The sequence below is a fragment of the Arachis stenosperma genome, chromosome 3, assembly GCF_014773155.1.
Source record: "Arachis stenosperma cultivar V10309 chromosome 3, arast.V10309.gnm1.PFL2, whole genome shotgun sequence".
In the NCBI taxonomy this organism is placed as follows: domain Eukaryota; kingdom Viridiplantae; phylum Streptophyta; class Magnoliopsida; order Fabales; family Fabaceae; genus Arachis; species Arachis stenosperma.
In genome coordinates, this window is record NC_080379.1 from 46,656,447 (window position 1) to 46,682,741 (window position 26,295).

The window sequence follows — 26,295 nt, forward strand, 5'->3', positions numbered from 1 at the left end:
TATTGCTTCTTGTGCTATTTTATTAATCTTGTGGTTTCACTTGCACAATTTCAATATCTAATATTTCCTAAATTCAATTCACTCTTGTTGTAGCCTAAGCTTGCTTGTCTTTAATTGATGTTCATCTCTTAGTTGCATCTTAGGCCATTTAGTTGAGGAACTCATGCTTACTTTTTGATTGTGTGGATGCCATTTTTAAACGGCCATTGTGTGTATTCTAACCGCGCGCATAATTGGAATATATACATGGCTCATCTTTTTATCATGCCACACCACTACGTAAACTCCCTCAATTAAATGCTTGTTTGTTTTCTTTTTTCTCCAAACATACAATGTATTTGATCCCTCCTTTACTTTTTTTGTGCTACTTGCTCTATGATTCCTAATTATACTTCATTCATTCTTTTTGAGGATGTGACATAAAGGCAAGGAGCCGGGAGAGGAGGAGGAAGCCGAATATGGAAATGTCGAGCATGCATTGAACTTGGCAATTTCTACACAACCCAAACTCCTGCATCCACCAGCTGAAGGTGGAGTACTTGAGAGATATTCCCCCCGAATTGTGTTCATGCACGGAGGACCGTGCAACGCTTAAGTGTGGGGGAGGATTCGCCATTTTTGGGGCGTAAACTTTTTTTTTTCGAATACTTTACACATTATTTTTGTTTCTTTTTATCATGTTTCTTGTAGATATTTAGAGTATTTTTTATTGTTGCATTGCATTTTCTTCTAGTACATATATCTTAGACTATTCATAGTTTAGTTTATATCTATTGCATTTTGCATCTTTTGCATGGTATATATTTTATAGATAGAAGTTGTGATTGGATGATGTGAATAGTATAGTGCCTAGTTTAATTTTGTCCTAATTGTTCATGTTAATTTTTGGTTGTTGGAAATTAGGAAGAAAACTAGAAAAATTTTGAAAATTGCATCCATCACATCATACATATATATAGAAAATAATTTTGGTGAAAAACAACAAAAATTTTTAAGAATTTTGTTTTTAGGGCGTTCTATTGAATTGATTTGGAAAATTATTTTTAAACTTGCTTGAATGATTTTTATGGAGCATAGAAGAGAGATAGAACAAACAACCTTGTGAGTTTTTTTATCTTATATTGAGTGGTTACATAATAACCACAATTTTTGTTCATTGTGTGCTATGCTTCTTCTGTGATTGTAATCTTGGTTTTGCTTGATTCTTTATTTCCAATTGTTGATGTTTGAATACATTGAGCATGATTGAGGCCATTTTTTTGAATTAAGCTTACTTACTCATATAACCATACCCTTACATCTACCTTTGTGAGCCAATTTTGAGCTTTTTAATCCCCTTTTGTTCTAATTGTTACCACATCACTAACCTTAAGCGTAAAACCATGAATCACCTTGAATTACATCTTTGATTGGCTTAGGTTGAAGTGCGTGTGTCATTTAAGTGTGGAGAAAATTTTGGGAAGCATTGGTAGAGAAAAAAATTTATTTTGGATATTCATTGAAAATTTTGGAAAATGGGAGCACATTCATGTATCAACTTACTTTAACCATATGCATTTGTCATAAAAAAAATAATATAGAAAAAATATAGAGAAAAATGTAATAGAGCAAAAAAAGGACAAAGTTTTCCCAAAAAGAAAAGAAGAAAAAAATGAATAAGAAATGTATATGTGTTTTGAATGGAAAGTAAGGCATGAATGTGTGTGAAAAGAAGTAATGGGTGGTTAGAATGCAATTTTTGTGGGTTGATTGATATAGGTTGAATTGGATACTTAAGCTAATAAAAGATTCAATCTTTTATTCCACTTAGCCATATATTCATCTTGCCCTTACCCCAAACCCCATTACAACCCTATAAAGACCTCATGAAACTTGCATTTATGCATCACATGTTGTTGATTGTTAGATGAAAAGCAATTCCTTGAAAACATGATTAGAGGAAACTTGAGTGATTAAACCCTAAACACCGAGCGATTAGAGTGCATACACACCTAGTGAGGGTTCGATCACTCGATTCTATCTCTCCACCCTTCTTATCATGCATTCTTATAAGTTGCTTTGTTTTAATGAGTTAAATCAATTCTTTAGATTTTTTCATTGCATTGAATTACTTCTTTGCCTGGCCCTATATGTTTATTCTCTTGTTTAGAAATTTGTTTGTTTGTTTTTACCAATTTCATAGGATACTATTGATAGATAGATAGATAGATAGATATAGATAGTATATAATATACTTGCATGCATATAGATAGTTGCATTTAATAAGTGGTTACCCTTTGATCATTTCTCTTTGATCATAGGATACTATTGTTTAAGTGTGGGGGAATTGATGAGTCCATAATTGATGATATATTTTAGCTTGATTTGAATGGATTTCATCACATAAACTTACACTTAAGCACCAAAATAGCATACTTTTGTGTTTGATCCCTAAGTTAAACCTAAATATGCAAACATGCATTTTTGTGCTTAAATTAGTGATTTTAATTCCACTTTTATGGTATTCGATGCCATGACATGTTTGTTGAGTGATTTTAGGTCCTAGAGGCAAGTTTGGCAAGGTAATAGTGGAAAGAAGCATGTACAAAGGGAGAACACATGAAGAAAATAAGGAGGAAGCACACACTGAAGTGTGCGTACGCACAACTACCCGTGCGTGCGCACAACCACCTATGCGTACGCATAAGTGAAAATTCAGCGAAGTGTGCGTGCGCACACATCTGTGCGTACACACAGGTCCCTGCACGTGGATTCATTAATGAAACACGTGATCCGCGATTTTGAGGGCCTTTGGCCTAGTTTTGGAAGGCTTTATGCTGAATGAAAAGTGCTATATAAAGGGGAATGGAAGCCATATGAAGGGGGGAGCTTAGGACACTTTTCTTTTAGGTAGAACATGCATTAGGAGTAGGAGTAGTGTATATTAGGGAGTGCTCTCTTAGGGTATTTAATTAGGGTTCATTGTAGCATTTTATAGAAAGTTTTGATATTTGATTTTGCTCATCTTTATTATAAGTACTCTTAATCTTCTCCTTAATTACACTACTTTTGCTTTTATTTTCTTATGGTTCAAGTTACTTTGTTTATATATGCAATTTTGGTATCTTGAAGTTTCGATTGATGAATCCAATATTTTATGCCTTCTTTATGTTTGATTGAATGTTTATTGTTGATATTGTGAATAGTTTGGATATAGTTTTCATTTTCCTTTGCAAATTCTCATATTTTGGTTTTATGCCCACCAAGTGTTTGTGAATATGCCACTTGGTAATTTTGAGTAGATTTTCACACCTTGGCTTGGGATTTGAGTTACCAAGATACTAGAGTCATAATGTCTGACATTTAGTGGTAATTATTGAGTAGTTAGTTTACTCTTATTTCTGTTGACACTAGCTTTTTACCAATTAATTTGGTAAGTTAGCTAGGACTTATGGATTAAGATCAATTATGCTTGCTTGACCTACTCCTCGATGTTAGGGGTTAACCAAGCGAGATTGACTCATCATAATTATCATAGTTGTGGTTATGACGATGATAGGATTCCTTGAATCCTCATTCCCAAGTCAAGGCTCTTTTATACATAGCTTTGCATTTTCACTAGTTTTGACATTATTTTCCTTTTAACTGCATTTATCAATTTTGATCATTTCTTAATTCTTTCATTTCTTTAGTTCTTTTAATCTTTCGTTCTTTGATTGCAAAACCCCCTTTGTCCCCACAACCAAAAGCTTGACACTTCAATTGCATCCCAAGGAAGAACGACCCGAAGTTTAATTACTCTTGATTTATATTTTGTATTGGAAAAATCAAACTTTGATGTTTGGGATTTAATTGCCCGGTTTGGACTATACTCACAACAGAACTACTTTATCTAATTTCTGAACCGGTACAAATGTTACTTCATCATACGCCTCACTTGCTCCGGGTTGAGATGATTGTGAGCTTCCTGGGTAGACGCAGTAGTGGCCCCACTTGCTACAAGATGGTATTTATGATTGATCATAGTCTCCTTGGGCAACACAGTGACTCGCCCCCCGCTGGTTCCAAGTTGAGATTTCACATTCCTTTGACATAGCCGTGCGATGGATAATTTAATATTTATATATATGCATATGCTTTGAGCTTCGTGTCGCTGGAATTGTCCAGGGTTTGCTACCAGACATGTCGGGTTTGGCTGGATCCCCGACAGATGATATCATCGGCCATAGGATAGACATGCATCATGTGCCTTTGTATGATTTGTTTGAGTATGCCTAGTTTGGTTTGCCTATTTGTTTATACATGTCTATATGCTTGACGTCGAGATTTTTGCCAGTAAAGAAGTTCATAAAAATAGTCGCGTTGTAGATATAGTTTCTAAACTAACAGAAATCCCTTCGTGCAAACGTTTTGGTTGTCACAAGTAACAAACCCCTTTAAAATTGATAACCGAGTATTTGAACCTCGGGTCGTCTTCTCGAGGAATTGCAGGGAGGTATGTTCTTATTATTGGCTATGAAAAAGGTAAAATTGGGGTTTTGGAAGTAAGGTGCGAATATATTATATGACAAGTAAAATAAAATAATAATAGCTGTAAAATAAACCTTTGGCAAGGTATAAGAACTGGAGGTCCTTTCCTAGTTATCCTTATCAATTGTGATGAGAATTGGATTTTTCTCCCACTTTGTTAACCTCTAACTATGAAGGTAAGTTAAGTGGATGAATTCCAATTTTCAATCAACAATGAGTTTGATAACTCTAGAGTCACCAATTATTTAACCAAAGCCAAAAGGAAAGAAAATTGAAACTGTTGGAATAAAAATGCCTTCAGATGGAAAGCAATAATCATGTAATTAAAAGAAAGCAATAATAACTGAAATATCTCAAATAATATTAATTCAAAGAAAATCATAACATGAAAGAGTTCATAATTTTAATTAGAAAAATAAATAAAAATAAAGAACCTGGGATTGAGAGTCACTCCTAAAACTAAGAGAAATCCTAAATCCTAAGAGAGAGAGGAGAGAACCCCTCTCAAAACTAATCTAAATCATGAGAAGTGAATTATGAGAGCATCCTTATGAATACATGCATTTCCCCACTTTATAGCCTCTAATCTGTGTGTTCTGGGCTAAAAACTGGGTCAAAAGCAGCCCAGAAGTCACTTCCAGCACTTTCAGGTCCGTACAGGTCGCGGAAAAGTGACGCGGTCGCGTCGTCCGCGTGGGTTGCGCTCCTGCCAAGTCACGCGTCCGCGTGACCCACGCGTTCTCGTCGCCTGGCGTCAGGGCAGCTATGGCAAATTTAATATCAAATCGAAGCCCCGGATGTTAGCTTTCCAACGCAACTGGAACCGCATCATTTGGACCTCTGTAGCTAAAGTTATCGCTGTTTGAGTGCGAAGAGGTCAGGCTGGACAGCTTAGCAGTTTCTCGAACTTCTTGTATTCCTTCCACTTTTGCATGCTTCCTTTCCATCCTCTGAGCCATTCCTGCCCTGTAATCTCTGAAAACACTTAACACACATATCAAGGCATCTAATGGTGATAAGAGAGGATTAATATTAGAAATTATAAGTCCAAAGAAGCATGTTTTCAATCAAAGCACATAATTAGGAAGGCAAATGTAAAACCATGCAAATAGTATGAATAAGTGGGTAAAGAGTTGATAAAAACCACTCAATTGAGTACAAGATAAACCATAAAATAGTGGTTTATCAACCTCCCCACACTTAAACAATAGCATGTCCTCATGCTAAGCTCAAGAGAAGCTATAAAGATGAAGAGGAATGGTAGAATGTATGAAATGCAACCTATCTATATAAATGCCACTACATGCAAAATATTTCTACCTACTTGATTAAAAATAAACAAATCTTTCAAGAACAAATATGAACTGGATTTCACTATTTCAAATCATAAAAATGAAGCACAAATAGACTTGTAAGAAGAAAATAGCTTATGAAAGCAGGGAACAAGGAATTGAGCATCGAACCCTTACTGGTAGTGTATACACTCTAATCACTCAGGTGTTTAAGGTTCGATCTCTCAATTCTCTACTAACCTTGCTTTCTAAGGCTTGCTCTTCATCTAACAATCAACATAAATTTAATGCATAAATACACATATCAAGAGGTCTTTTAAGGGTTGTAATGGGGTTAGGGTCAAGGTAGGATTGTATTTGGCCAAGTGGACTAAAATCTGAATCCTTAATTAACTTAAACTTTCCCACCTAACTTAAACAATCCATGTGATCACAATACAACATCTAACCATCCATTAACCATGTTTTTCACATATTCATGCATTCTAATTTCAAGTATAACTCATATGCATTGCTTTCACCGCTTACTTTGGGGCATTTTGTCCCTTTTCACTTATTTTGCTCTTTTTTTCTTCTTTTTTTTTTATATATATTATTATTTTTTTTCTTTTGTTTTTCTCAATGCATATGATTAATTTATTGAATGCATGAACATGTCCTAAACATTTCTTTCACATTTTCAGAAAATTCTAACATACTTAATTCTCAAACTAGATGTTTCCAAACCCACTCTTTCCCACACTAAATTCATAAGCATTCTCACTAATCTAAGCTAACCAAGGATTCAAATTAAGGACATTATTGTTTTTCGCTTAGAGTTAATGATGTGCTAAAGTAAAGAATAAAGGGGTAAAATAGGCTCAACATTGGTTTACAAGGGATGATGAAAGGTAAGGCCATATGGGTATGTAAGCTTAGTGAAACAAAGGCCTCAATCATATAAGTGCATGCATACATCAAATTATGGAAATATAAAATTAAGCAAGACAAAGATCACAATTTTAGAGAGAAAAATACACACTAAAACAAAATTTTTGGTTGATAAAATGTAACCAATTCAAATAGGCTCAAAAAATCTCACAGGTTTTGTGTATTCAAGTTCTAAACCATGTTCCAGTATAATATCTCTTTAGACAAGTGTAACATTAAATTTTATTCAAATTAGTGAAATTTTCTAAAAGGTTTCTTGAAAAAGAAAATATTACTTTAACCAAGTGGTAAAATATGCACAAAAATCAAACAAACATGCAAATGCAACAATGAACAAACAAATAAAATAAAATATTGCTGTTGAGTCAAGAAGTAACTAACCCATAGAGATCGGTATCGACCTTCCCACACTTAAAGATTGCACCGTCCTCGGTGCATGTTGAGATGTGCAGGTGGACGGGTTGCTCCAACTGACGCTTGTAGATGGAGGCACCTTAGTTGGAGATCTCTTGGTTCCTTTCCTTGCTGGTGTCTTGTCAGTGGCCTTCTCTTTTCCTTTCTTGGTACCCATGCCTAAGGAAGAAGAAAAAGGAAGAGTGTGAAATATAGAAAACTAATACCAAAAGGGAGGAAATTCCAAGTGATAAAGAATGCCAAAGGAAAGATGATAGTCCATCTACATGGTAGCTACAACATGTAGGGAAGACAACAATAAAGAGCAATTCAAAATAATTAGATGCAAGAGGGTAAAAACATGCAAATAATAGGCATGAGAGGCATAGCTCAAGCATTAAGTAATAAATGTGCCAAATTAAAGAGCATGTGTAATGATGACAATTGTGAATGATAATCCCAAATACATTGGGTGTTAAAGTTAAAATAGGGATGAAAATAATGTAATCCAATTGTATATGAGAGCCATAAGTAAATGTCAATTGTCAAATCTCTTCTCCGAGTAGCCACGTGCTCAAATAAAATAAGGCACTTATCCAAATAAAACTCCAACACCAATGAAAATAATGCAATGAATGAAATATGCAAATAAATGAAGTAAAATAAAATGAGAGGGAAAAAGGATGAGAAGAAAAAAAAGAAAGTGAGAAAGGAGAGAGAATGAAGAAATTAGGATTAGAAAAGAGAAGATAAGAAAATTGGCACTAATCTGGATAGGTTGTGCGACGCTGGCGACGCGGTCGCATGGGTGACGCGGTCGCGTGGTGTGCGATAAGGTTGGGTGACGCGGACGCGTGGGGCACGCGATCGCGTGACTCGATTTGTGCTAGTGGCGCGAGTACAGCCTCGCGGTCGCACAACTCTCTATTCGAAACTTGGTATTGCCAAAATCCAGGGTGACGCGGTCGCGTGGTCGACGCGATCGCGCGGGTGGCCTTATTTCCAATATGACGCGGACGCGTGGGTGACGCGTTCGCGTGGCAGGGCTTGTGCTACTAGCACGGGTCCAGCCCAATTCCAGCTCAACTTTCGGCTATACACCCTTTTTACGCCGATTTCAGGTCACGCGGCCGCGTGGGTGGCTATTTTCCCAAATGACGCGGACGCGTCATCGACGCGTTCGCGTGGAGTCAATTTGTGTTAATAGCGCGCCTCCAGCCCTGCTCCTGCGTAACTCTCTGTTCAATTTATTATTCTCTCATCTCCTTGCGACGCAGACGCGTCGCTGATGCGGTCGCGTCGCGTGCTCGCTTTTTTTTTTTTGAAAAGATGCAGAATGTAGTGTTAAGATGAATGTGCTGTAAAACTCCAGGTTCAATAAAATAAAATAAAATAAAAACAAACAAAACGAAATAAAATTGAAAAAGAAACGATCATACCATGGTGGGTTGTCTCCCACCTAGCACTTTTAGTTAAAGTCCTTAAGTTGGACATTTGATGAGCTTCCTGTCATGGTGGCTTATGCTTGTACTGATCCAGGAATCCCCACCAATGTTTGTATCTCCAGTAACCTCCGAGGTCCCAGACTAAGCACGTAAAGCCCTTACGAAGCTTCAAACAGATTCTTAGGCTCCCGGGGTGACAAATGTCAGAACAGATTCCAGGATCCCAAACTTTACCTTTACACCCGTTTTTGTCTTGATCTGCATTTTTCTAGCTGGGTAAAAGGTGATCTGAATTCTCACTGCAGCGACCAAATAGCTTCCTAGACCCATTCAGTTGAGCTCTATACCAACCTTTGCGTTTAAACTTAAAGCTTCCAACCATAATGAACCTTGCAGGATAATTCTTACCACTGGCCATCTTCCGCTTACTCTTAATGTCACAAAGAGCTCTAAGTTGACCATCCGTCTCCAGTAGCCCATATTCAAGTGGAATTAGAAAGCTAAGGGATATGAATTTTACCCACTTGAATGTTGTGAAGGATGATGGCGACTTAGGGGGAGGTATTTTTAATGAAATTGCAAGCTCCACTCCCTTGTGCTCTTCTCTGATAATTACCACCTCTTTGCAAACTTCTTCAATTTCAACCTCTTCCTCTTGGTAGCTCTCTTTCAATTCAATCTCCTTTTCATTGCTTTCCAAGGGCATGGGAGGTTGTGCTTCTTCTTCTTGAATCTCCATCTCTTGATCAACCTCTTCCAAGTCTTCAACTATGATATGCTTTGGAGGTTGTACACCCTCTTCAGCATCAATTTCAACCGTCTTGGAGGGAGGCTCTATGTCTTGTCTTTCCCATGGAGGTTCTGCGTCTCCTAAGTCTTCAACCAACTCTTCTTCTTGAACAATGATAGCTTCTTCTACTTGTTCTAGTATGAATTCATGCTCTGTCTTGTCCACTGGAGTTTCTGGTATCTCCTTTATGCTATGCTTTTCACTAGACTGTCCACATGGGGCTGTGGCTGATCCTTGTGTATTTAAGCGCCTAGAAGCCCATTGAATTAATACTTGCCCTAGTTGTTGAGTGGTTGCCTAAAATCGATCCATTGTTTCCTTGAGACGATCCTTTGCCTCTTGATGCACTCGGTTTTCATAAGTAGGATCATAATGCTCTTGGATTGATGGATATGGAGATGGTGAATATTGAAGTGGTGGTTCTTGTGAGTAATTGGGTTGGAATTGGGGTGGTTCTATATATGGTTCATATGGCTCATAAGGTGGTTGGTATGGTGGTTGAGGGTTAGGGTTATATGGAGGTGAATGGCGGAAAGGGGCTTGTGAGTATGGTGGTCTAAAGTCATGTTGAGGAGGGGGTTCGTAGGCATATGGTGGTGGTTGTTGATAATCAAAAGAGCGCTCACCATAGCCATCATCTTGATATGAATCACAGAATGGTTGTTGATAGTCCATTGGAGGTGGTTGTTGCCATGAGGGTTGATCAAATCCTTGTGGCTCCTCCCATCTTTGATTGTTCCAACCATGGTGCATGTTGTCATTATAATCTCTTCTTCCTGCAACATAATTGTAACCAGACTCATAGCCAAATGGGTGAGAGTTCATAGCATTAGAGGAAAATAAAAACAAAAATTAATAAAAATATTTTGAAAAGGATATAATTTTTGAAAAAGATAGGAAAATAATTTTGAAAAAGATATGATTTTTGAAAAAGATAAGATAAGATAAAAAAAATTTAAAATAAAAATCTGAAATTTTTTTTTGAAAAATATTTACAATAACCAATAATAAGGCACACGTTTGCAATTCCCCGGCAACGGTGCCATTTTGACGTTAGGATTTTTGCCAGTAAAGAAGTTCATAAAAACAGTCGCGTTGTAGATATAGTTTCTAAACTAACAGAAATCCTTTCGTGCAAACATTTTGGTTGTCACAAGTAACAAACCCCTTTAAAATTGATAACCGAGTATTTGAACCTCGGGTCGTCTTCTCAAGGAATTGCAGGGAGGTATGTTCTTATTATTGGCTATGAAAAAGGTAAAATTGGGGTTTTAGAAGTAAGGTACAAATATATTATATGACAAGTAAAATAAAATAATAATAGCTGTAAAATAAACCTTTGGCAAGGTATAAGAACTGGAGGTCCTTTCCTAGTTATCCTTATCAATTGTGATGAGAATTGGATTTTTCTCCCACTTTGTTTACCTCTAACTATGAAGGTAAGTTAAGTGGATGAATTCCAATTTTCAATCAACAATGAGTTTGATAACTCTAGAGTCACCAATTATTTAACCAAAGCCAAAAGAAAAGAAAATTGAAATTGTTGGAATAAAAATACCTTCAGATGGGAAGCAATAATCATGTAATTAAAAGAAAGCAATAATAACTGAAATATCTCAAATAATATTAATTCAAAGAAAATCATAACATGAAAGAGTTCATAAATTTAATTAGAAAAATAAATAAAAATAAAGAACCTGGGATTGAGAGTCACTCCTAAAACTAAGAAAAATCCTAAATCCTAAGAGAGAGAGGAGAGAACCCCTCTCAAAACTAATCTAAATTATGAGAAGTGAATTATGAGAGCATCCTTATGAATACATGCATTCCCCCACTTTATAGCCTCTAATCTGTGTGTTCTGGGCTGAAAACTGGGTCAAAAGCAGCCCAGAAGTCACTTCCAGCGCTTTCTGGTCCGTACAGGTCGCGGAAAAGTGACGCGGTCGCGTCGTCCACGCAGCCGCGCGGGTTGCGCTCCTGCCAGGTCACGCGTCCGCGTGACCCACGCGTTCGCATCGCCTTGTGTTGGGGCAGCTATGGCAAATTATATATCAAATCGAATCTCCGGACGTTAGCTTTCCAACGCAACTAAAACCGAGTCGTTTGGACCTCTGTAGCTAAAGTTATCGCTGTTTGAGTGCGAAGAGGTCAGGCTGGACAGCTTAGCAGTTTCTCCAACTTCTTGTATTCCTTCCACTTTTGCATGCTTCCTTTCCATCCTCTGAGCTATTCCTGCCCTGTAATCTCTGAAAACACTTAACACACATATCAAGGCATCTAATGGTGATAAGAGAGGATTAACATTAGAAATTATAAGTCCAAAGAAGCATGTTTTCAATCAAAGCACATAATTAGGAAGGCAAATGTAAAACCATGCAAATAGTATGAATAAGTGGGTAAAGAGTTGATAAAAACCACTCAATTGAGTACAAGATAAACCATAAAATAGTGGTTTATCAATGCTACATGACTTAACTGCTGTATCAGTTTCCTTAATTGTGTATTACTTGTATGCTTTATATATTTTTGCAGCTGAGAGATCCCTTATACTGGGGAAGGTAACGCTGAGGGTAGTTCCATCGGTGATAAGGATGTTTGATATAACAAGAGGTGAAGAGTTAGATTAGAATTAGAATCCCTTAGATAGAGTACCAAATTTTTGGTTTAGTATAATCTTTAAGCTGAAAATCTGAATGTCGGGGTTTTAAGATTGCCTCTGGCTTTCCCAAGACCTTATATATATGTGGGCCCCTTTACCATATTGAGAACCCCCAGTTCTCATTCCATACGTATTTGTTATTTTTCTGATGCAGGACATGACGCGCTTCGCTGAACGTGTTGGGTTTGCTTTCTTGGAAGCGAAGACTTGTATTTTGAGCTTTTTATATTATGTACTTAGTTATATATGTACTTTCTTCAATTTTTTATAAAAACATGATTGTCCCTCTTAGAGGTTGACTTTGGAGAACTAGAATTTGTATTTGTCTTTTGGTTCACTGTTGGGTTGTATATATATATATATATATATATATATATATATATATATATATATATATATATATATATATATATATATATATATATATATATCCATAATGTTAAGGTGTGTTACTGTGGTAGATCGGGAGTATTGTGAGAAATTTAGGAGACATCATAGAGTCTTTGGGAATAGGGAGGATGAGAAAAACTATGAGCTGGTGTCGCCCGACCCTGAGGAAAGGGTCTGTTTTCCTCCCTTAAGTCAGACCAAACGTCCTTTCTTTTACGCGTATGATTGTTTCTTTACCAAGTTGGGTGTGACCCTTCCCTTTACCGAGTTTGAGTCTGACATCTTGTGGAACTGTAATGTGGCCCCTTCTCAGCTTCATCCCAATTCTTGGGCTTTCATGAAAATTTTTCAATTGCTGTGTCAGGACCTAGGTGTCCGATCTTCCCTTTGTCTTTTTCTTTATCTGTTTGTGATGACTAAACCAGGGGCGGCCAAGAAGAAGGCTTCTTGGATCTCCTTCCGAGCTACCCAAGGAAAAAAGGTTTTTTCTATTTTTGATGACTCCTTCCACGATTTTAAAAACTTTTATTTTAATGTCCGGGCTATTGAAGGTGTTCACCCCTTTTTTCGGGATGAGAATAATGAACCTGCATTTCCCCTTTGGTGGCAAAAGGACCCTGTAGTTCTTAAGTATCATTTAAAGAGTGTTGATAAGGTGGAGAGGGCCTTTGTGGGTGTTTTGGAGGAGCACTGGGGGGAGCCTCCTCATTTGGATACAAAAAAGTTTTTAGGGGATCCTGCTCTTCTCCGTTCCGAGCTAGGTAGTGTCTGACTTCTTTTAAGGTTTTTTGTTTGTCGTGGTTTTTATAGCTGTTCACTATTTAACTGTTTTGTGTGGTCCCCTTTTTTCAGAGATGGTTTCTAGCTCTGATTCGATGAAGTTCCTCCGCAATACCAAGGAAACGGTGGCCGCCCAAAACATTTAGAGGAAGTCGTCGGGGGAGGGCTCTTCCCAGGTCCCGTCGAAGAAGCCAGACTCTGGTCCTCAGGGTCCGAGGAAGATCATCCCGACTCCTCAAGTTCGGGTGGCCTCTACTGACCAGCCTCTGACAACTTTTGGTGCATCTTTTTCTCCCTCTTCCACTAGGCCTTCTCCCAAAAGGCCGAGGACTGCCGGGGCTTATAATCTCAATGATCAGGACTTTGATGGCATGGCCTTTGTTGCGGAGCACATTGCCTCATATGGTTTTGTGCCGACTGATGATGTATCTATTCTCCATCATCTTGACTTTATATCCAGTAATAGCATCCGGATGGCCAACCTCAGCGCTGCACTGTCGAGGGAGTTCAAGAAATCTCCTATCAATTCCATTAGTGCCTTTCTTGGGAAGGCTAAAACTGATTATGAGAGGGTGGAGGGTGGATCTATGCATGGTTCATTTGGTTCATAAGGTGGTTGGTATGGTGGATGTGGGTTAGGGTCATATGGAGGTGAATGGCGGAAAGGGGCTTGTGAGTGTGGTGGGTTGAGGTTGTGTTGAAAGGATGATCTCTGAGCATAGGGTGGGGCTTGTTGGTAGCTACAAGGTGGTCCACCATATCTATCAGCTTGGGATGCATTGTAGCCTGGTCTTTGTCCATGATATCTAGGATGGTCTTTGCCTGAAGGGTTGATTAGATCCTCTTGACTCTATCCATCCTTGATTGGTCTGACCTTGATGCATATTCCTGCTGTGGTTTCTATTTCCTTCAACAAAGTTAGAACCAAACTCAAAGCGAGAGGGGTGAGAATTCATAGTAATTAATAAAAATAAAAAAAACACAAATAAATAAACAAGCAAAAGAAATAATTTTTTTTAAATATTTACAATAACCAATAATAAGGCACACATTTGCAATTCCCCGGCAACGGCGCCATTTTGACGTTGAGATTTTTGCCAGTAAAGAATTTCATAAAAACAGTCACGTTGTAGATATAGTCTCTAAACCGACAGAAATCCCTTCGTACAAACGTTTTGGTTGTCACAAGTAACAAACCCCTTAAAAATTGATAACCGAGTATTTAAACCTCGGGTCGTCTTCTCAAGGAATTGCAGGGAGGTATGTTCTTATTATTGGTTATGAAAAAGTGTGTTTGGGGTTTTGGATTAAGGTAAAAGGTTAGTTGGGCAGTAGGCACAGATATATTTTTAAAGTAGTAAAAATAAATAAATAACTGTAAAATAAACTCTTGGCAAGATATGGGAACTGGAGGTCCTATCCTGGTTATCCTTATCCATTGTAATGAGAATTAGATTTTTTTTCCACTTTGTTAACCTCTAACTGTGAAGGTAAGTTAAGTGGATGAATTCCAATTTTCAATTAACAATGAGTTTGATAACTCAAGAGTCACTAGTTATTTAACCAAAGCCAAGAATGTAAAAAGCTAAATTCAAATTATAAATATCTGAAATACCTTCAATTCATTCAAAGCAGTAAAATCTAACATGGAAAATATTCATAAGCCAATTGGGCAACAGGAAAATCCAAATTATTTATATCAATAAAAGACAGCAATCATCAATCTGAAATATCTCAAATAACATTAATTAAGAAAACAATCTAAACATGGAACATTGAAAATAAATAAAAATAAAGAACCTGGGATTGAGAGTCACTCCTAAAACTAAGAGAAGTCCTAATCCTAAGAGAGAGAGGAGAGAACATCTCTCTCTAAAACTACATCTAAAACATAAAAAGTGAATTATGAGTGCATGATAATGAATGGATGCATTCTTCCACTTTATAGCCTCTAATCTATGTTTTTTGGGCCGAGAACTGGGTCAGAAACAGCCCAGAATTTGCTGGTTGCGAATTCAAATTCGCTGATTTTCGTCACTTGCGATGCGGCCGCATGGGGCACGCGGTCGTGTCACCTAGCGTCTGGGCCACTATGGCATATTATATATCAAATCGAAGCCCCGGATGTTAGCTTTCCAACGCAACTGGAACCGTGTCGTTTGGACCTCTGTAGCTAAAGTTATAACCGTTTGAGTGCAGAGAGGTCAGGCTGGACAGCTTAGCAATTTCTCCAACTTCTTGCATTCCTTCCTCTTTTGCATGCTTCCTTTCCATCCTCTAAGCCATTCCTGCCCTGTAATCTCTGAAATCACTTAATACACATATCAAGGCATCTAATGGTGATAAGAGAGGATTAATATTAGAAATTATAAGTCCAAAGAAGCATGTTTTCAATCAAAACACATAATTAGGAAGGAAATATAAAACCATGCAAATAGTATGAATAAGTGGGTAAAGAGTTAATAAAAACCACTTAATTGTGTACAAGATAAACCATAAAAAAGTGGTTTATCAACCTCCCCACACTTAAACAAAAGCATGTCCTCATGCTAAGTTCAAGAGAAACTATAAAGAATGAAGAGGAATGGTAGAATGTATGAAATGTAACCTATAAATGCAACTAAATGCAAAATGTTTCTACCTACTTGGTTAAAAGTAAATAAATCTTTTAAGAACATACATGAACTGGATTTCACTAATTCAAATCATAAAAATGAAGTACAAATAGACTTGCAAGAAGAAAATAGCTCATGAAAGCCGGGAACAAAGAATCGAGCATCGAACCCTCACTTAGCAGTGTATATCACTCTTAATCACTCAAGTGTTTTAGGTTCGATTCTCTCAATTCTCTACTAACCTTGCTTTCTAAGGCTTGCTCTTCATCTAACAATCAACATAAATTTAATGCACAGATACACATATCAAGAGGTCTTTTAAGGGTTGTAATGGGGTTAGGGTCAAGGTAGGATTGTATTTGGTCAAGTGGACTAAAATCTGAATCCTTAATTAACTGAAACTTTCCCACTTAAACAATCCATGTAATCATAATACAACATCTAACCATCCATTAACCATGTTTTCCACATATTCATGCATTCTAATTTCAAGTACAACTCATATGCATTGCTTTCACCACTTACTTTGGGGCATTTTGTCCCCTTTCACTTATTTTGCTCTTTTTTTTATATATATTTTTTTTTCTCAATGCATATGATTAATTTATTGAATGCATGAACATGTCCTAAACATTTCTTTCACATTTTCAGAAAATTCTAACATACTCAATTCTCAAACCAGATGTTTCCAAACCCACTCTTCCCACACTTAATTTATGAGCACTCTCACTAGTCTAAGCTAACTAAGGATTCAAATTAAGGACATTATTGTTTTTCGCTTAGAGTTAATGATGTGCTAAAGTAAAGAACAAAGGGGTATAATAGGCTCAACATTGGTTTGCAAAGGATAATGAAAGGGTTAAGGCCATATGGGTATGTAAGCTGAGTGAAACAAGGGCCTCAATCATATAAGTGCATGCATACATTAAATAATGGAAATATAGAATTAAGCAAGACAAAGATCACAATTTTAGAGAGAAAAATACACACTAAAACAAAATTCTTGGTTGATAAAATGCAACCAATTCAAATCGGCTCAAAAATCTCACAGGTTTTGTGTGTTCGAGTTCTAAACCATGTTCCAGTATAATATCTCTTCAAATAAGTGTAACATTAAATTTTATTCAAATTAGTGAAATTTTCTAAAAGGTTTCTTGAAAAAGAAAATATTACTTTAACCAAGTGGTAAAATATACAAAAAATCAAACAATTATGCAATTAAATATGCAAATGCAACAATGAACAAACAAATAAAATAAAAAATTTGGTGTTTGAGTCAAGAAGTAACTAACCCATGGAGATCGGTATCGACCTCCCCACACTTAAAGATTGCACCGTCCTCGGTGCATGCTGAGAAGTATAGATGGGCGGGTGTTGTGATTCCTCAGCTGTTGCTCGTTGTAGAAGCTTTCTCCTTACCCGTTCTGGTGGCCAGCCTGAAAAAAGAGGGAAAAGAAAAAGTAACCCAAAAATAAAGATAGAAAATAAATAAAATATGGGTGTTAATGCCAGATAATAAGGGTCTCAATTACATGGTAGCTACAACATGCAAGTGAGAAAATAATAGAAGTACATGGCAGATCAAAAAAATTGCAACATAGGGAAGAGAGTGGGTAATGAAAGACAATGTAAGTTCATGTCAATGCAAAAGGAATAGCAGTAATATAAAAATTAGCATTGATTTAAATAATATTACCCAATCAGAATAAAACAAGTTATGAAGCACCCAAATTAATTCAAGAGAAAATTGCAACAGTGAAATAAGAAAATTTTAACACCAAGAGAAAAATAATTAATTTTAGAAAATAAAATAAAAATATGCACAAAATTAAGATGCAATGAATGAAATATGCAAATAGAATGGAGGTGAAGGAAAATAAGGAAGGAAGAAGAAAGAAATACGAAAAGAGAAGAAAAATAAGGAATAGAGAAGAAAGAATAAGAAAATTGGCTAATCTGGATATTCTGTGCGCCGCTTGTGACGCGGTCGCATGAGTGACGCGGTCGCGTGGTGCGCAAGAAGGTCAGGTGACGCGGACGCGTGGGTCACGCGATCGCGTGGCCTATTTTGTGCGATTAGCGCGAATGCAACCTCGCGGTCGCGCAACTCTCTGTTTAAAACTCTTTTTGCCAAAATTCTGGGTGACGCGATCGCGTGGTCGACGCGATCGCGTGAGTGGCCATCTTTTAAAAATGACGCGGACGCGTGGGGCATGCGTTCGCGTGGGAAGGCTTGGGCTTCCAGCACGAGTCCAGCCCAACTCCAGCACAACTTTCGGCCATGCACCCTTTTGACGTCGATTTTTAGGTCACGCGGCCGCGTGGGTGACGCGGTCGCGTGGGAGGCCAGTCTTCCCCTGTGACGCGAACGCGTCAGCGACGCGGTCACGTGGGACGAATTGTGCCACTGGCACGCCTCCAGCGCTGCTCCTGCGTAACTTTCTGTTCAATTTATTATTCTTTTATCTCATTGCGACGCGGACGCGTCGCTGATGCGATCGCGTCACGTAGCGAAATTTTTTTTTTTGTAATCTGAAACATGCAGAATGCAGTGTTAATATGAACGTGATGCAAAACTCCAGGTTCAATATAACAAAATAAAATAAAATTCAAAAACAAACAAAACTAAATAAAATTAAAAATTGAGAAAGGAATGATTATACCATGGTGGGTTGTCTCCCACCTAGCACTTTAGTTATAGTCCTTAAGTTGGACATTTGATGATATTCCTGCTATGGTGGCTTGTGCTTGTACTGATCCAGGAATCTCCACCAATGTTTGTATTTTCAGTAACCTCCGGGATCCCAAACTAGGCGCAGAAAGCCTTCAAGTAAGTTAAAGCATGTGACAAGGCCCCAAGAGTGCTGATTTCTAGATTGAATTCCGGGGTCCCAAACCTTGCCTTTGCACCCGCCTTCTTATTGATTATCATGATTCCATCCGGGTAGCAAGCAATCTGAATTCTCACTAAAGCGGCCAAACAACTTCCTAGACCCATTCAGTTGAGTTCTATACCAACCTTTACGTTTAAGCTTAAAGCTTCCAACCATGATGAACCTTGCAGGACAATTCTTACCACTGACCATTTTCCTCTTACTCTTAATGCCACAAAGAGCACTAAGTTGACCATCCATCTCCAGTAGCCCATATTCAAGTGGGATTAGAAAGCTATGGGATATGAATTTTACCCACTTGAATGTTGTGAAGGATGATGGCAACTTAGGGGGAGGTATTTCCAACAACTTTGGCAAGGTAATTTCAAGCTCCACTCCCTTGTGCTCTTCTTTGACATCTTCTACCTCTTGATCAACCTCTACAAAATCTTCAACCATGATCTGCCTTGGAGGTTGTACGCTCTTCTCAACATCAACATCAAACACCGTGGAAGGAGGCTCTGTGACTGGACTTTCCAATGGAGGTACAGCATCTCTTAAGTCTGCAACCACTTCTTCCTTTTTAATAATTGCTGCTTTGTCCAGGTATTTAAGTATAAAATCGTACTCATCCTCGATGTTTTTCTTTCTATGACAACTCCTTTCAACTATTCTTTCATCTTCAAGGGTCTCTCCTACCCTTACCCGTAGGGCCTCCTCTAGCTCTTTATGAAGTATGGATTCGCGAAGATGATTCTTTCTTTCCTGTTCCATATCAATAGCATAATTGGGATCATCTTACTCTTGGATTGATGGATGTGGGTGCTCTTCCATGGATGGTGGTGATGGAATGGAGAGATTATTCTGTGGTTGACAAGGAAGTACACTAGAGCTTGAGGGTTGATTGTTGAAGGTATTTGGTGGTCTGATTTGGGTGAAGAGAGCTTGTATAGTAGAGTTTAGATCGGCAAGTGCTTTCTCCATGGAGGTTTGGGGTGGATCTATGCATGGTTCATTTGGTTCATAAGGTGGTTGGTATGGTGGATGTGGGTTAGGGTCATATGGAGGTGAATGGCGGAAAGGGGCTTGTGAGTGTGGTGGGTTGAGGTTGTGTTGAAAGGATGATCTCTGAGCATAAGGTGGGGCTTGTTGGTAGCTACAAGGTGGTCCACCATATCTATCAGCTTGGGATGCATTGTAGCCTGGTCTTTGTCCATGATATCTAGGATGGTGTTGTTGCCTGAAGGGTTGATTAGATCCTCTTGGCTCTATCCATCCTTGATTGGTCTGACCTTGATGCATATTCCTGCTGTGGTTTCTATTTCCTTCAACAAAGTTAGAACCAAACTCAAAGCGAGAGGGGTGAGAATTCATAGTAATTAATAAAAATAAAAAAACACAAATAAATAAACAAGCAAAAGAAATAAAATTATTTTAAATATTTACAATAACCAATAATAAGGCACACGTTTGCAATTCCTCGGCAACAGCGCCATTTTGACGTTGGGATTTTTGCCAGTAAAGAATTTCATAAAAACAGTCGCGTTGTAGATATAGTCTCTAAACCAACAGAAATCCCTTCGTACAAACGTTTTGGTTGTCACAAGTAACAAACCCCTTAAAAATTGATAACCGAGTATTTAAACCTCGGGTCGTCTTCTCAAGGAATTGCAGGGAGGTATGTTCTTATTATTGGTTATGAAAAAGTGTGTTTGGGGTTTTGGATTAAGGTAAAAGGTTAGTTGGGCAGTAGGCACAGATATATTTTTAAAGCAGTAAAAATAAATAAATAACCGTAAAATAAACTCTTGGCAAGATATGGGAACTGGAGGTCCTATCCTGGTTATCCTTATCAATTGTAATGAGAATTAGATTTTTCTTCCACTTTGTTAACCTCTAACTGTGAAGGTAAGTTAAGTGGATGAATTCCAATTTTCAATTAACAATGAGTTTGATAACTCAAGAGTCACTAGTTATTTAACCAAAGCCAAGAATGTAAAAAGCTAAATTAAGATTATAAATATCTGAAATACCTTCAATTCATTCAAAGCAGTAAAATCTAACATGGAAAATATTCATAAGCCAATTGGGCAACAGGAAAATCCAAATTATTTATATCAATAAAAGACAGCAATCATCAATCTGAAATATCTCAAATAATATTAATTAAGAAAATCAATCTAAACATGGAACATTGAAAATAAATAAAAATAAAGAACCTGGGATTGAGAGTCACTCCTAAAACTAAGAGAAGTCCTAATCCTAAGAGAGAGAGATGAGAGAACCTCTCTCTCTAAAACTACATCTAAAACATAAAAAGTGAATTATGAGTGCATGATAATGAATGGATGCATTCTTCCACTTTATAGCCTCTAATCTGTGTTTTTTGGGCCGAGAACTGGGTCAGAAACAGCTCAGAATTTGCTGGTTGCGAATTCAAATTCGCTGATTTTCGTCACTTGCGACGCGGCCGCATGGGGCACGCGGTTGCGTCGCCTAGCGTCAGGGCCATTATGGCATATTATATATCAAATCGAAGCCCCGGACGTTAGCTTTCCAACGCAACTAGAACCGCATAGTTTGGACCTCTGTAGCTAAAGTTATAGCCGTTTGAGTGCAGAGAGGTCAGGCTGGACAGCTCAGCAATTTCTCCAACTTCTTGCATTCCTTCCTCTTTTGCATGCTTCCTTTCCATATTCCAAGCCATTCCTGCCCTGTAATCTCTGAAATCACTTAACACACATATCAAGGCATCTAATGGTGATAAGAGAGGATTAATATTAGAAATTATAAGTCCAAAGAAGCATGTTTTCAATCAAAACACATAATTAGGAAGGAAATATAAAACCATGCAAATAGTATGAATAAGTGGGTAAAGAGTTAATAAAAACCACTTAATTGTGTACAAGATAAACCATAAAATAGTGGTTTATCAGGCCTAAAAGGGTCTATGGTCACGGTTTTGGGAGTGACCTAAAGGTGTCTATAGTCACGGTTTTTTGGAAGGGTGACCTAAAAGGGTCTATGGTCACGGTTTTGGAGGGTGACCTAAAGGAGTCTATGGTCACGATTTTGGGAGGTGACCTAAAGGGGTCTATAGTCACGGTTTTAGGGGATGACTTAAAAGTGTCTATGGTCACAGTTTTTTATAGTGACCAAAAAGAGTCTATGGTCACGGCTTTTCAAAAGGGTGACCTAAAAGGGTCTATAGTCATGATTTTGGGGAGTGACCTAAAGGAATCTATAGTCACAGTTTTGGAGGGTAACTTAAAGGGATCTATGGTCACAGTTTTAATCATTTGAGTTTTAATTAATTAAGATTTTATGTATTTTTTTATAATCTTAAATATTTTATCTTTTTAAAATTTTAAAATTTTAATAATTAAAACTAATAATAATTTTATATAATTTACTCTAAATATTAAAATTTTAAATCTGATTTTATAAATAAAAAATTAAGTTGAATACTATTAATTTTAAATTAAAAAATAATTTAGAACTTAATAATATAAAAAATAATTTAATAACTTAATAACGGATAAAAAACTAACCCACCATCAGTGATTTAAAAATGACTTTTATAAATACTTTAAGTTTAAGTTAATTACTGTTTATATACAATTTTTATTATAATTGGTAATTTTATAATTTGAAATTAAAGTTTCGGTGATAGAAAAATAATTAAAAATTATATCATTTAATTTGAATAATTAATATTGAGTTTAAACTATATTTTATAAAAATATGATTAATATGTTTATTTTATAACTTAAATTAAAAATAATTAATTAAATTTAATAATATGTTGATAAATAATGTTTTTAAATATTTTTTATTAAGTATATTTGATTTTAAAATTACTGTACCCTTCAATTTTATTAAAATATCTATTCATATTTATCCATATTCTTTTATAAAATTTCTAATTTCTAATCCTAATTCCTAAATTGAATCAGAAACCCTAATTCCCAAATTGAGAAATAGAAACCCTAACCCTCAAACCCTTAACCCAGCCATCGAAACCCCTTCCCCAAACCCAACAGCTTACATGAAATAGAAAACAAAGAGAAAGAGACTGAGAGAGGGACGCGCATCGCCGGTAGGGATTGGGCCGCCGTCGCGTGGTCGTTGAACTAGAGGGAAGAGCTGCCGCCGCCACGCCTCATCGTCGAAGCTCCACGTTGTTGTCACCGCCGTTCGCGAAGAGAGAGGAAGCCCGCGAAGTCGCTGCTGAGCCACCGCCGCTGTGTCCTACCTGCGCCGCTGTTCAAGCCTATCCCCGTCCATGGAGTCGCGAGGAGCGCCGCAGTCATCGTCGTGGTGTGTGGGCTTCGTGCAAAGAGAAAAGACAGACTACGATGGGAGAGGAGGTGGACCGTTTCTGCTGTTGTCGTGCCGTGAACGCTGCCGTGGTGGATGGCATCACCGCTGCCTAGGTTTCTGTGGTCCAAGTCGCCATTGATGGAGAAGACGCCACTGAGGAGCAGAGCCTCTATTTCGCGCCAGTCACGACGAAGCTGCCACGGGTGTTGCTGTCTCGCTGCCATCAAAGGTCCATCGCCGCCAATCCACGCCGCTGCTGAAGATGGTAAGCCAAACTGTCATCCTTGTTGCTGAAGAAGACCATCAAAGTTGCTATTCTGGCTCTGGTCTATTATTTTATTTGATCCTGTTCCATTTACACACTTCTTTTGTCACTACCATGCTTGTTAACGATTTGATTTTTAGTATATTCCTTGTCCTGAATTTTTCAGAGTTGTGTTTGCTCTTGCTTCCTATTCGATTTAAATCCTTTGTCCTATTGCAACCATCGTCGATGCCTTAAGAAATTGAGACTGTTGTTATTCCCGTTAATGCTCCTGCTGCTGTTCGATTGATGTCGCTACTGCTGTCTTGAGTTCATTGTTAATGCGTCATTGAGGTAAGGGATTTATTTTTAAAATTTAACGGTTTAAATTCTAGAATGCCTACAAAGTTAATTGGATAAGTACAAATGGTTAATAATGGTTAAAAACTATTTAGTCGATATGAACGACTTGAAATGCATTTGAAAATAGTAATTTGTTGTGATTATTCTGAGCTGTGACTATAATTAGATGCGGTTGTAAATAATGATTAATTTAGTGTGGTTTATTAAATTGAAATACGATGAGTTAATTATTGGAAAGCTGTCGTATGGATAATTGATAAATTGAGTTTAGATTATGGTTGTGATTGTGACTGGTTTTGATGCTGTGAGTGATTAACTAATGAGATTGATTTTGGTTGGAGACTGTGATTCTTATTGGTTTTCAGATTGTTTTATAATTGCTGAAAATCCTAACTTTATTTGATTATGCTGAATTGGTTGAGATGTGGCTGTATTCTAATTATTGAGAATAAGTGCTTGTTATTGTGATTTTAGATATTTGATGTATCGGAATGGCTGTAAAACTGACTTGGGATTTGTTGGAATTGGTTTTGATGGTTGTTAATGTTAATTCATGATTAATTAGAATTAAGTTTGAGAACTGCTAAATGATTGAAGTTTGATTACTGAATTATTTTCTTGAAATCTGATTTTTATACTAAAATAGTAACGTTGCTAATAAATAAATGACTTAAAAATATGGAAGGTTGATTTTTGGAATACTACTTGATTGAGTTTAATTTTGAAAGAATTCTATGATAAGTGAAAATTAGTTATGAATTGATGAGATGGAAGTTAAATTGATGGATTGTGTGGGAATTGCGGGTTATGATTGAATTGTTAACTATTGTGAATTGTGAATTTTCTGATTGATTAAGAATCTCCTATTTGATAATTGTTGAGAAAAGGTGGATGAATTGTTATTGTATTGTTATTGTAAGGTGATGATCTTAACAAAGTAAATCTGCAGCAAGTTTTGGTGGATTTTGATGATTATTGGTATTTTATGGCAAGATGTCTTATACTCTTATTAACCCTCTACCATAACTAATTTTATTTTTGAATGTATAGGTGCGATGTCTTTTACTCTTATTAACCCTCTACCACATGTACATTGATTGTTAGTGCCATATTGTGTGTAGTTAACTTATCTCATTCATAAGTCGTAAGCATGATTGAAATAATTTTTTTGGTGCTGTAATTTCAATTGTTTTGAATAGAAATAATTTTTTTTTCAAGTACACATGATTGAAAAAGTAACTACTAAATCAGCCGCAAATTCTTTTTTGTTGATTTTTGGTCTTATATCATTTTTGGTCATATAAATTTCAGTTTTTGTAGAATTGATTTTATATTAAATAAAGAGAATAAGTGCAAAAAAGTACATTAAACTAATAAGAGTTAACTTAATATGAGGAATTTAGTATAATAAGAGTAACTTAATAAAAATCAACTTTATCTATACGTTGATTTGTTCTGTTTATGTATTCCAATTACAGTAAAATAGAACTTTTTTGTAGCAAATGGAGCTGGCTTTCTTTCACAATTGCTTCAGTGCCATATGTTCCTAATTTGCAATAAACAAGCTTCCCCTTCACAGGTTAGCTTAACTTCTCTGCTTCCTTTTGATTTTCCTTTTTATTTTTATGTTGTCATGAGACTAAGATTGGGTTTGGAACCGTTTGTGTGTTATTATGAGTGGCTTTTGGCTTTCTTGTGCACTTTTTGTGTTAAAGGAAAAGAAAGAATCTTGTGCTTTGAATACTAACATGTGAATTAGTTATTCTAGTTTGGGTTTTATATTTGCTTTACCATTTTTGTCACTCCCACCATCCTTCAACTGTTGATATGGTAATTAATTTTAAACTCTCTTTGTTTTTCTTATATTAGGTCTTATTCTTGTGATACTTCATCTAGAGTTTAAAATGTGTTGTGAATCATACAAGACAAAAAAGAATACATAAGTATTATTACTTTATATATTATGACCATGAAAGAAAAGAAAACTGTAGTTGAGTTTACGGTTTAATAGCGAATTTTGTGTTTTGATACTTTATTTTTCCAAATACTAATTTAGAGTAATTCTTAGCTTAAAGGATATCTAAACTTTCAAAAGAATTATAAAATTTTACAAGAAAAAAATATTAATTTTTAAAAACTTGTCTAAACTTTCAAAAGTTTTTAATTTTTAGTATATATGTAATGTATATATATTTTGGTGATATGTTTTTCCCCTAAGTTGAAGAAAAATAAATGTAAGTGTTTATGTCTAATGTGACTTTGTTTTGCATGTTAATGAAACAGGTGCTGAGCTTTCATATGGTAAAGTGGTTGAAACAAAAGTTTTCGAGCGTTGAGAAGGAAGAATAGCAATACCAGAAACAATCTATCCTGGTAGAGTCTGAATTGTATTGCTCTCACGTCTGTGGAACAATTCTGTTAATAGTTTCTACTTAGTGTTAGTGTGTATATCACTATATAAAACTGAAATTGAGACAAGTGTATTCACTCAACTATATTGATATGTTAATTGGTTACTTTAATCACAACTTATCTTAATTATTGATTATCATTTTTCATTTTTAGATTTATTTTGTAATTATCATCATTTTAGGATGTGATTATGCTTTAAAAAAATTAAATCTCATAAAACAAAATAGGATATAATCACGGTTTTAAGGTGGGATGACCATAGAGGCTATGGTCACGA

General features: G+C 36.5%; 1 long non-coding RNA gene across 1 annotated transcript; it reads left to right on the forward strand.

Moving 5' to 3' along the window:
• The first annotated feature begins 22,641 nt into the window (after positions 1-22,641).
• On the forward strand, positions 22,642-26,091 carry LOC130970142 (uncharacterized). The gene is made up of 4 exons (XR_009082016.1): positions 22,642-23,264; positions 23,431-23,597; positions 25,106-25,185; positions 25,890-26,091. It is a non-coding gene; the product is annotated as an uncharacterized LOC130970142 (long non-coding RNA).
• The last annotated feature ends 204 nt before the right edge of the window (positions 26,092-26,295 follow it).